General features: G+C 42.9%; 1 protein-coding gene across 1 annotated transcript in view; it reads left to right on the forward strand.

Moving 5' to 3' along the window:
- LOC144977417 (uncharacterized) overlaps positions 1-12,500 on the forward strand; it is a 180,495-nt gene that overhangs the window by 33,425 nt on the left and 134,570 nt on the right. The window lies entirely within an intron of this gene.

Consider the following 12,500-nt stretch of genomic DNA (forward strand, 5'->3'; position numbering starts at 1 on the left):
CTTTACTCACGTTCTCTCACCGTACGCAGGTATAAAATGAATACCTGGCCGTTCACATCGTTGTCTCTGTCAAGAAAAATAAATTGCAATATCGCCTAACAGACGTCATGTCCCGTTCTACATGATACGTGTTGCTCCTGCTCAGGGATCACTTGATATTGACTACCAATAATAAGCAGACTCGATTTATGACAGGTCCATAAATTAAGATTGAAACTCGCTACATAATATCTAGTAATATATCTAGTGCGGCTATGTGGTCTAGTGGTATGACACTCGCTTTCGGATCGGAAGGTCCTGGGTTCGAGCCTCGCGCTCGGCGCATAGTTGAGTCCTTGGAAAGGGCTCTTTACTCACATTCTCTCACCGTACTCAGGTGTAATATGAGTACCTGGCCGTTAACAGCCGTTTCTTTTTATCCGAAAAATTGCAATATCGCCTAACAGGCGTCATGTTCCGTCCTACATGTTAAATGTTGCTGTTGACCAGGGACCCTCGTAAAGCGCTTTGAGCACATTTAGTGGATATTGCGCTATATAAAGCTCAATTTTGCCACGATGACTCTTTTTGGTGTTGCTGCTATGCGTTTAGGTAAAATACTCATAACATCCTCATGTACTGCTGATCGACCCAGTGCCGGCTGCCATGTTAAATCATTTGATATTGACTTCAACCATGCGTTCCAATAATAAGCAGACACAGTTTTTGACAGGTCCATACATTATTAAGACTAAATGTACATCTCATAATATCATTGTTTGCCTTTAGATATTATATAGATAGAATGAAGTTGACGTCACTAGGGTCTTTGTTTTTTGGGTGTTTTTTTTTTTTTGACATCCACGTTTATGAGTAATTCTCACTAAACTGTATTAGCCAGACTATAAACGTTACACATATATTTGTGTGTTGGTCCGGACCAACACACAAAACTGTGTGTATCCATGAACGTTTATAGCCGGGTTAATACAGTTCAGTGAGCATTACTCATAAACGCGGATGGCAAGAACTAAAAACAAAGACCTGAGTGACGTCATCTTCGAACTGTCTATAGATAGTATGCGCTTGGTAGATAGTATGCGCTTGGCTAAGAAGCTCATAACATTGCCATCCGGAAATATAACGGACCAACACACAAAACGCTGTGTAGCTACGAACTTTTATAGTCTGGTTAATACAGTTTAGTGAGAATTACTCACAAACGCGGATGGCAAAAAAAAAAAACAATAACAAAGACCCGAGTGACGTCAACTTCATTCTATCTATATTTATTTCCTTGGTATATTAGATAAAATATGAACAACTTTATCAAAATGCTACTTTGGCAAGGTGGACCAGTGTCTAAAAAAAAAAAGAAAGAAAAAGAAAATAAAACGAGCTATTTTTATATAGATAGTATGCAGATGACGTCACTCAGGCCTTTGTTATTGTTTTTTGCCATCCGCGTTTATGAGTAGTTATCACTAAACTGTATTAACCCGACTATAAACGTTCATGGATACACACAGTTTTGTGTGTTGGTCCGTTTTACTTCCGGGTGGCAATGTTATAAGCTTCTTAGCCAAGCGCATACTATCTATAGCGCAATATCCACTTAACGTGCTCAAGGCGTTTTACAAGGGGTCCCTAATCAACCGCAACACTTATCATGTAAGACGTGACATAAACGCCTATTAGGCGATATCATACTATCCTCGGACAAAGACAACCCTGGCAACGGCCAGGTACTCATTTTACACATGAGTACGATGAGAGAATGTAAAAAGAGCCTTTTCCAGGGACCCAACAATGCGTCAAGCGAGGCTCGAACCCAGGACCTTCATTCCGATCCGAAAGCGAGTGTCATACCACAAGACCGCATAGCCGCACAGATTAGGGAAAGCGTGACTCAGCGACATGGTCTTCGCGTCGTACCCAAAAAGGTACCGAGTTCGACTACCCTCCGCGCTGTGTGGCCTTGAGCAAGTCACCTAGCCTTCGCTCACTTTGCGGCGCTACTCTGCGGCTTACGCCTGGGTTATTATTCTAGTCTTCTCTTGGAATAGACCCTAAAGAAAAAAAAATCCCTCAGATTTGAATAAAGGGATTTAACAAAAATAAATTTTTATTTTAAATCTAATAATGACAAGAAATCTGAAACTTGCTTTTGTCACTTTAAAAAATCATATTTACTTTCCTTAATGCAACATAGAGACGAATTTAGAATGCTGATACAAATTCAGATCACAATCCAATAACAGCCAAATTAAAGATCAAACTGTATTAACCAGACTATAAACGTTCAATATTACACATAGGTTTGTGTGTTGGCCGTTATATTTCCGGATGGCAATGTTGTGAGCTTCTTTGCCAAGCGCATGCTATTTATAGATAGTATGAAGTTATTATTATGTGAGGCTATGTGGTCTTGTGGTATGACACTCGCTTTCGGATCGGAAGGTCCTGGGTTCGAGCCTCCCTACTCGGCGCTTAGTTGAGTCCTTGGAAAAGGCTCTTTGCTCACATTCTCTCACCGCACTGAGGTGTAAAATGAATACCTGGCCATTAACAGCGTTGTCTTTGTCCGAAAAAAAATTGTAATATCGACCACCAGACGTCAGTCATGTCCCGTCTTAAATGTTAAGTGTTGCTGTTGTCCAGGGACCCCCTGTAAAATGCTTTGAGCACGTTTAGTGGATGTTGCGCTATATAAAAGCTCCATTTTTTTAAAGCTCAAAAACGTGTCGTCACTCGGGTCCTTGTTATTGATTTTTGCCATCCGCGTTTATGAGTAATTCTCTCTAAACGGTGTCAACCAGACTACAAACGTTCAAGGTTACACAGTTTTGTGTGTTGGTCTGGTTTACTTTCGGATGGCACTAGCAAAGTGCATACTATATATATTTGATGGAGGTCATCAAGCATAGAGTCGTTCCTTCCCTTACCGACCATTTCCCCGACCGATCAAATAGACAACACACTAGAATAATCCGATTACATCATCTGCGAAAACTGTTTCCGCCACTACTAACTGTCAAAATATTCCATAAAGAACTGAACAAGTGTGTATGAAAGGTGCCAGTCAGAGCAAGAAGGAAAAATATAAGAAAAAAAAAAAAAACATCAGTCGACCTTGACTGGAGATCGAACCTCAGACCTTCTGATTACCGGTCAGACGTGTTACCATTGCACCACAGAGGCTCCCGATAGTTGGGACGATTTTAATACCAATAGATAGTTCGAAGATGACGTCACTCGGGCCTTTGTTATTGTTTTTGCCATCCGCGTTTGTGAGTTGTTCTCACTAAACTGTATTAACCAGACTATAAAAGTTCATGGTTACACAGAGTTTGTGTGTTGGTCCGTTATACTTCCGGATGGCAATGTTGTGAACTCCTTGGCCAAGCGCATTCTATCTATATATTCTCCACAAGGGTACGCATTTTAAGCTGTGAACCCTCGATTGCATCAAACAACACATGATACATTGAACACGAGAGGACGAGGACGAAGACATTTGAGTTACTCCATTTTTATTTATTTTTTGATAGATAATAAATATCAAATTAAGAAATTAAGGAGCAGGCACCAGTGTAAGATAAAGAACTGAACAAGTGTGTATGAAAGGTGCCAGACAAAGCAAGAAAGAAATATACAAGAAGAAAGAAAAAACCATCCCAAAAATCAGTCGACACATTTTATCAAAGTCAAAGTAGTAGGGGGAATTAAGCTAAAACCGTGCAAATTCGGGTTGAAAGCATGAGAATTTGCATACAGGTTGCTAAGACCCATAGAAAAAACATCTGATATAGAACCACTCTGGCAATCAATCATAACGTATCGGTTTAAGGCCTTAGATTTTACCTATTACTGCTATATTAAACAAGGGAAATAACTGCGTAAAAATATATATTTTCTTCATATTCATTGTATTAGGGAAAATTAGGCTAAAACCGTGCACATTGGGGTTGAAATCCTGAAAATTGGCATATAGGTAGGTAAGACCCGTATAAATAACACCTGATATAGAACCACTCTGGCAATCTATCACAACAGTGTGTTTTTAACACTTTTATTTTTTCCTATATAGCATTACTTATCCGAGGAAATAACCACGACAATACAATGTGCGTTCTAAAACTTTAAATACACCGGTAACCATTTACGGTAGCTAACTGATGGCTTTTTCATGTTGTAACTAGTAGATAAAAGCGGGAGAGGGGGAGAGGGAGTGAGCGGGAGAGAGAGAGAGAGAGGGAGAGAGAGAGAGAGAGAGAGAGAGAGAGAGAGAGAGAGAATTTTACTCATTATGTACTAACCTAACTTGTAGATAAAATAGGAAGAGGGGGAGAGGGAGTGAGCGGGAGAGAGAGGAAGAGAAAGAGGAAGAGAGAGAGAGAGAGAGAGAGAGAGAGAGAGAGAGGGAGAGAGAGGGAGAGATAGAGAGAGAGAGAGAGAGAATTTTACTCATTACTGTACTGACCTAACACCCCCCCCCCCCCCACACACACACACCCTACATCTACACAAGTCCGTGCAAGGCAAACCGGACCTTAAACACTTGCATCGGGTGCCGATACATTCTCTCTTACATGAACATTTGATGAGTTTTGGGACACTTTTGAAAATTCTGGAAATAAGCTCCACAGTGGTTCATGTCGATCGTCACATTTGTTGCAGGGTTCTCTTCTATAAAAGATATAATGTTAGCAAAAGCTCGACTTCTTTCAAGAACTGTGACATCATTTGTATCATCAGCAGTGACATCTTTTAAAGCTTGTTGTTTTAAGTATCGTGCATGACAAATATTATGGTATAGGGCGGTAGTGTGCCTCCTGAGCGACTAAATCTCCTCCGGCAATAAATGACAACATATCAGAATCTTTTATAGATAATGCTATTTCACGAATATTTTCTTTCATATCTGTTGTCATTACAGAATGTACTCCCGATTCCATGTTTTTACAAAAAAGCACGTTTGTTTATTACAGCCAATCTATAATTTTGAACGTTGTCTCATTATTCTCGTGGGTTGCAAAATATATTCATTCGGTGACTCCTCCAAGTCAAATGACGAAGTTTGGAATTCTTGTAGGGCAATTCTTTTAGATTTCTTTAATTCTAATCGCCTAATTTTGTTGGCATTAAATTTTACACGACAATACTTATCCACTTAGCATCATTTTGTTTTAAGCTTTCAATAATCTCATAACTATCTGATGAATTTGAAAATATAGATACATCCAACTTGTTTTCATCACAAACCAAAGAATTGAATTGTGTTAAATCTTCAAAAAGAGTTTCATAGCCTTGCCCTTTGTCATACCTCCTCGACTTAGAGGGGCATTCTAAACGGTCTGTGTTATCTTGTTGGCATATCAAACACTGGTCCCAGTCTCTGGGAGCAGTTCTTTTTGCCATTGTATGTGTATCTAAAAGCATGCAAACGCATTCCTTTATTAGGCATATGTAATATTCTTTCATTCTCTCTCTCTCTCTCTCTCTCTCTCTCTCTCTCTCTCTCTCTCTCTCTCTCTCTCTCTCTCTCTCTCTTTCGTTCTTTCTGTTAAAGACCCATCATCAGCAGGCAAAATGTGTGCAGTGCCTTACATAAGGATACAACAGAACAAATAGAATATTCTCCCATCGTCCCTATGAGGTAAATAACGTAAAGTAAATAACTTGCCACAATACAGCATCATAGTGGCTGCTGCTGCTGATGATGATAATGATGATAATTATAGCAATGAAAGTGGTATGCTGGTATACTGTCATCAAGTTTGACCGAAATAGGTTTTAACTCACGTAAAATGATTATAGCAATATTTTTGGAAAGAAAATAAAACAGGAGGAGAGGAGAAGGAGTATTGTCCTTTGTCAACACCGGTTATCGGCATTTATTGAGGTGTGTTCTGCTAGTCTGTTTTGTCTACCCCTCTGCTCGTCTGCCCGTCTGTTTTAGAGCAATTGATTATACTTATTAAATCAGATGCAGAAAAAAATCTTATATTATAGAATATTGCTCGCTAGATGTGAAATTGAATAATATTTACGATTAAATAATTTGTATGGTTCGTGAATCGAAAGTTAAGGGAAAGGAAAACATCCGCTTCGACGCTAAAAATAGTCACCAATGGGAATCCAAAGGATGACGTAAAACAACCTTGGGTCGGCTTGCCTCGAATGTTTACACAATAAAAATGAAAGAAATTATTGTCGTCCATTTCAAAATTTTCTTATCTTATAAACCTTGTATCTCAACTAATACTGATCTCTCAGAGTGGTTCTATATCATAAATTATAGGGTTCTTTCATATTCTACAACATACGTAATTTTCATGCTTTCAACCCTGTTTGCACAATTCAAGGGATTTTTGGACCTAATTCCCCCTACTAAAGCAGGAAGATCAACATTTATTATAATACCTCTATGAAACGATGTGTATAAATTATAGATAGAATGCGCTTGTCTAAGAAGCTCATAACATTGCCATCCGGAAGTATAACGGACCAACACGCAAAACTGTGTGAACGTTTATAGTCGGGTTAAAACAGTTCAGTGAGTGTTACTCATAAACGCGGATGGCAAAAACAATAACTAAGACATGAGTGACGTCATCTTCGTACTATCTATAGCTCTTTTTATCACCACGGTAGATGCCAATCAAAGCAGGAAGAGATATCATTCTAATCAAATTGTATTTATTTATCTATTTATTGTCGTTATACGATGTCATTGTTTTTCCACGTGTCAACCATCTGCTCATAACTCATTAAATGATAATAATATAATAATGATAAACCCACGTAATGTTAGACAAATCAGCTCATTTTATTGCTCTTCGTGCAAGAAAGGCCTAGACTGCAATCCCAAAGCCCTTGAACCAGATGCGATCGACAAGCTGTCAATCCTGTGTCGTTTATGTGGGGTTTTATACGACGTTCAAAAAACACTCTAAATATGCCTGGATCAGGAGATCAAATGGACGGCTGATTAGGCAGTGACATCATATCGTTGGTGATAAAATATCGTTGTATGGATAACGATAAAATATCGTATCGATTACAATAGATTACAGTGAAATATCACACCAATATCGATGAAGTATCGTACCGATAACAATCAAATATCACACCAATAGGGTGTGTCTTTTTTACGAAACCCTGCGAAACCCTGCGAAACACGCCGAAACACGCCGAAACCCGACGAATCCCGACAAAGTTATGGTAAGTAGGTGGCTGTGGGGAGTGAACCTAGAACTCAGGGAAGTGTACACCATTGGGGAGTGAACCTGGGACTGGGTTTCGGCGGGTTTCGTAAAAAAGAACCAGTGCTTTTTTACGAAACCCGCCGAAACCCGGCGAAACCCGACAATATCCAGCAAAGTTATGGGAAGTAGACAACTGTGGGGAGTGAACCCGATACTCAGGGAAGTGTACACCAGTCGGGAGTGAACCTGAGACTAAGGTTATCGGCCGGTTTCGGCGGGTTTCGTAAAAAAGAATTAGTGCTTTATTACGAAACCCGCCGAAACCCGACAATATCCGGCAAAGTTATGGGAGTTTGGCAACAGTGGGGGGTGATCCTGGGAGTCAGGGAATTGCACACCAGTGGGGAGTTAACCTGGGACTGTGTAAAAAGGATATCAGTGGGAAATAAACCTGGGACTAAAGGGAGATGGATACCATTGAAAGTTGAAGCCGGATATGGGAGTTGAGTACCAGAGGAGAATGAACCTGACACTATAGAAGGTGGGCGCCAGTGGGGAGTGAACCTGGGACTCAGGGAATTTCACACCAGTGGGGAGTTAACCTGGGACTCTGTAAAAAGGATATCAGTGGGAAATAAACCTGGGACTAAAGGGAGATAGGATACCATTGAAAGTTGAAGCCGGATATGAAGTTGGTACAAAGGAGAATGAACCTGGACACTAGAGGAGGTGGGCGCCAGTGGGGAGTGAACCTGGGACTATGTAAAAAGGATATCAGTGGGAAAAAAACCTGGGACTAAAGGGAGTGGATACCATTGGGAGTTGAAGCCGGATATGGAGTTGGGTACCAGAGGAGAGAGAAACCTGACACTATAGGAGGTGGGCGCCAGTGGGGAGTGAACCTGGGACTATGTAAAAAGGATATCAGTGGGAAATAAACCTGGGACTAAAGGGAGATGAATACCATTGAAAGTTGAAGCCGGATATGAGAGTTTGGTCCAGAGGAGAATGAACATGACACTATAGGAGGTGGGCGCCAGTGGGGAGTGAACCTGGGACTATGTAAAAGGATATCAGTGGGAAATAAACCTGGGACTAAAGGGAGATGGATACCATTGAAAGTTGAAGCCGGATATGAGAGTTGGTACCAGAGGAGAATGAACCTGACACTATAGGAGGTGGGCGCCAGTGAGGAGTGAACCTGGGACTATGTAAACAGGATATCATGTGGAAATAATAACCTGGGACTAAAGGGAGGTGGATACCATTGGGAGTTGAAGCCGGATTTGGGAGTTGGGTACCAGAGGAGAGAGATCCTGACACTATAGGAGGTGGCCGCAAGTGGGGAGTGAACCTGGGACTATCTAAACAGGATATCAGTGGAAAATAAACCTGGGACTAAAGGGAGATGAATACCATTGAAAGTTGAAGCCGGATATGAGAGTTTGGTACCAGAAGAGAATGAACCTGACACTATAGGAGGTGGGCGCCAGTGGGGAGTGAACCTGGGACTATGTAAACAGGATATCATTGGGAAATAAACCTGGGACTAAAGGGAGATGGATACCATTGAAAGTTGAAGCCGGATATGAGAGTTTGGTACCAGAGGAGAATGAACCTGACACTATAGGAGGTGGCGCCAGTGAGGAGTGAACCTGGGACTATGTAAACACGATATTAGTGGGAAATAAACCTGGGACTAAAGGGAGGTGGATACCATTGGGAGTTGAAGCCGGATTTGGGAGTTGGGTACCAGAGGAGAGAGAAACCTGACACTATAGGAGGTGGGCGCCAGTGGGGAGTGAACCTGGGACTATGTAAAAAGGATATCAGTGGGAATAAACCTGGGACTAAAGGGAGATGAATACCATTGAAAGTTGAAGCCGGATATGGGAGTTGAGTACCAGAGGAGAATGAACCTGACACTTTAGGAGGTGGGCGCCAGTGGGGAGTGAACCTGGGACAATGTAAAAAGGATAGCAGTAGGAAATAAACCTGGGACGAAAGGGAGTGGATACCGTTGAAAGTTGAAGCCGGATATGAGAGTTTGGTACCACTGGAGAATGAATCTGACACTATAGGAGGTGGGCGCCATTTGGGAGTGAACCTGGGACCACAGGATATCAGTGGGAAATAAACCTGGGACTAAAGGGAGATGGATACCATTGAAAGTTGAAGCCGGATATGAGAGTTTGGTACCAGAGGAGAATGAACCTGACACTATAGGAGGTGGGCGCCAGTGAGGAGTGAACCTGGGACTATGTAAACACGATATTAGTGGGAAATAAACCTGGGACTAAAGGGAGGTGGATACCATTGGGAGTTGAAGCCGGATTTGGGAGTTGGGTACCAGAGGAGAGAGAAACCTGACACTATAGGAGGTGGGCGCCAGTGGGGAGTGAACCTGGGACTATGTAAAAAGGATATCAGTGGGAATAAACCTGGGACTAAAGGGAGATGAATACCATTGAAAGTTGAAGCCGGATATGGGAGTTGAGTACCAGAGGAGAATGAACCTGACACTTTAGGAGGTGGGCGCCAGTGGGGAGTGAACCTGGGACAATGTAAAAAGGATAGCAGTAGGAAATAAACCTGGGACGAAAGGGAGATGGATACCGTTGAAAGTTGAAGCCGGATATGAGAGTTTGGTACCACTGGAGAATGAATCTGACACTATAGGAGGTGGGCGCCATTTGGGAGTGAACCTGGGACTCTGTAAACAGGATATCAGTGGGAAATAAACCTGGGACTAAAGGGAGATGGATACCATTGAAAGTTGAAGCCGGATATGAGAGTTTGGTACCAGAGGAGAATGAACCTGACACTAGAGGAGGTGGGCGCCAGTGGGGAGTGAACCTGGGACTCAGGGAATTGCACACCAGTGGGGAGTTAACCTGGGACTATGTAAAAAGGATATCAGTGGGAAATCAACCTGGGACTAAAGGGAGATGGATACCATTGAAAGTTGAAGCCCGATCTGAGAGTTTGGTACCAGAGGAGAATGAACCTGACACATAGGAGGTGGGCGCCAGTGCGGAGTGAACCTAGGACTCTGTAAACAGGATATCAGTAGGAAATAAACCTGGGACTAAAGGGAAATGGATACCATTGGGAGTTGAAGCCGGATATGAGAGTTTGGTACCAGAGAAGAATGAACCTGACACTATAGGGGGTGGGCGCCAGTGTGGGAGTGAACCTGGGACAATGTAAAAAGGATATCAGTAGGAAATAAATCTGGGACTAAAGGGAAAAGGATACCATTGGGACTTGAAGCCGGATTTGGGAGTTGGGTACCAGAGGAGAGAGAAACCTGACACTATAGGAAATAAACCTGGGACTAAAGGGAGATGGACACCATTGAAAGTTGAAGATTGATATGGGAGTTGAGTACCAGAGGAGAATGAACCTGACACTATAGGAGGTGGGTGCCAGTGTGGAGTGAACCTGGGACTCAGGGAAGTGCACACCAATTTGGAGTTAACCTGGGACTGTGGGAGATGGATAACTGTGGGTATCCGAGCCGAACTAAGGAGTTGGTTACCAGAGGAGAATGAACCTGACACTATAAAAGGTGGGCGCCAGTGGGGAGTGAACCTGGGAGTCAGGGAATTGCACACCAGTGGGGAGTTAACCTGTGAATATCTAAAAAAGGATATCAGTGGGAAATAAGTCCGGCTTCAACTCCCAATGGTATCCATTTCCCTTTAGTCCCAGATTTATTTCCTACTGATATCCTTTATACATATTCCCAGGTTAACTCCCCACTGGTGTGCAATTTCCTGAGTCCCAGGTTCACTCCTCACTGGCGCCCACCTCCTATTGTGTCAGGTTCATTCTCCTCTGGTACCAAACTTTCATATCCAGTTTCAACTTTCAATGGTATCCATGTCCCTTTAGTCCAAGGTTTATTTCCCACTGATATCCTGTTTACATAGTCCCAGGTTCACTCCCCATTGGCGCCCAACCCCTATAGTGTCAGGTTCATTCTCCTCTGGTACCAAGCTATCATATCCGACTTCAACTTTCAATTGTATCCATCTCCCTTTAGTCCCAGGATTATTTCCCACTGATATCCTGTTTACATAGTCCCAGGTTCACTCCCCACTGGCGCCCACCCCCTATAGTGTCAGGTTCATTCTCCTCTGGTACCAAGCTCTCATATCCGGCTTCAACTTTTAATGGTATCCATCTCCCTTTAGTCCCAGGTTTATTTCCCACTGATATCCTTTTTACATAGTCCCAGGTTCACTCCCCACTGGCGCCCACCCCCTATAGTGTCATGTTCATTCTCCTCTGGTACCAAGCTCTCATATCCGGCTTCAACTTTCAATGGTATCCATCTCCCTTTAGTCCCAGGTTTATTTCCCACTGATATCATGTTTACATAGTCCCAGGTTCAATCCACACTGGCGCCCATCTCCTATAGTGTCAGGTTTCTCTCTTCTCTGGTACCCAACTCCCATATCCGGCTTCAACTCCCAATGGTATCCATCTCCCTTTAGTCCCAGGTTTATTTCCCACTGATATCCTTTTTACACAGTCCCAGGTTAACTCCCCACTGGTGTGCAATTCCCTGAGTCCCAGGTTCACTCCCCACTGGCGCCCACCTTCCATAGTGTCAGGTTCATTCTCCTCTGGTACTCAACTCCCATATCCGGCTTCAACTTTCAATGGTATCCATGTCCCTTTAGTCCCAGGTTTATTTCCCACTGATATCCTTTTTACACAGTCCCAGGTTAACTCCCCACTGGTGTCCAATTCCCTGACTCCCAGGATCACCCCCCACTGTTGCCAAACTCCCATAACTTTGCCGGATATTGTCGGGTTTCGGCGGGTTTCGGCGGGTTTCGTAATAAAGCACTAATTCTTTTTTACGAAACCCGCCGTAACCGGCCGATAACCTTAGTCTCAGGTTCACTCCCGACTGGTGTACACTTCCCTGAGTCTCGGGTTCACTCCCCACAGTTGTCTAATTCCCACAACTTTGCTGGATATTGTCGGGTTTCGCCGGGTTTCGGCGGGTTTCGGCGGGTTTCGTAAAAAAGCACTGGTTCTTTTTTACGAAACCCGCCGAAACCCAGTCCCAGGTTCACTCCCCAATGGTGTACACTTCCCTGAGTTCTAGGTTCACTCCCCACTGCCACCTACTTCCCATAACTTTGTCGGGATTCGTCGGGTTTCGGCGGGTTTCGGCGGGTTTCGCAGGGTTTCGCAGGGTTTCGGCGGGTTTCGGCGGGTTTCGTAAAAAAGACACACCCCACCAATATATCGATGAAATATCGTACCGATAAAAATCATTTCTACCTCATA

Source organism: Berghia stephanieae, chromosome 7 (assembly GCF_034508935.2).
Source record: "Berghia stephanieae isolate SIO BIC M18660-M18661 chromosome 7, UCSD_Bste_1.3, whole genome shotgun sequence".
Taxonomy (NCBI): domain Eukaryota; kingdom Metazoa; phylum Mollusca; class Gastropoda; order Nudibranchia; family Aeolidiidae; genus Berghia; species Berghia stephanieae.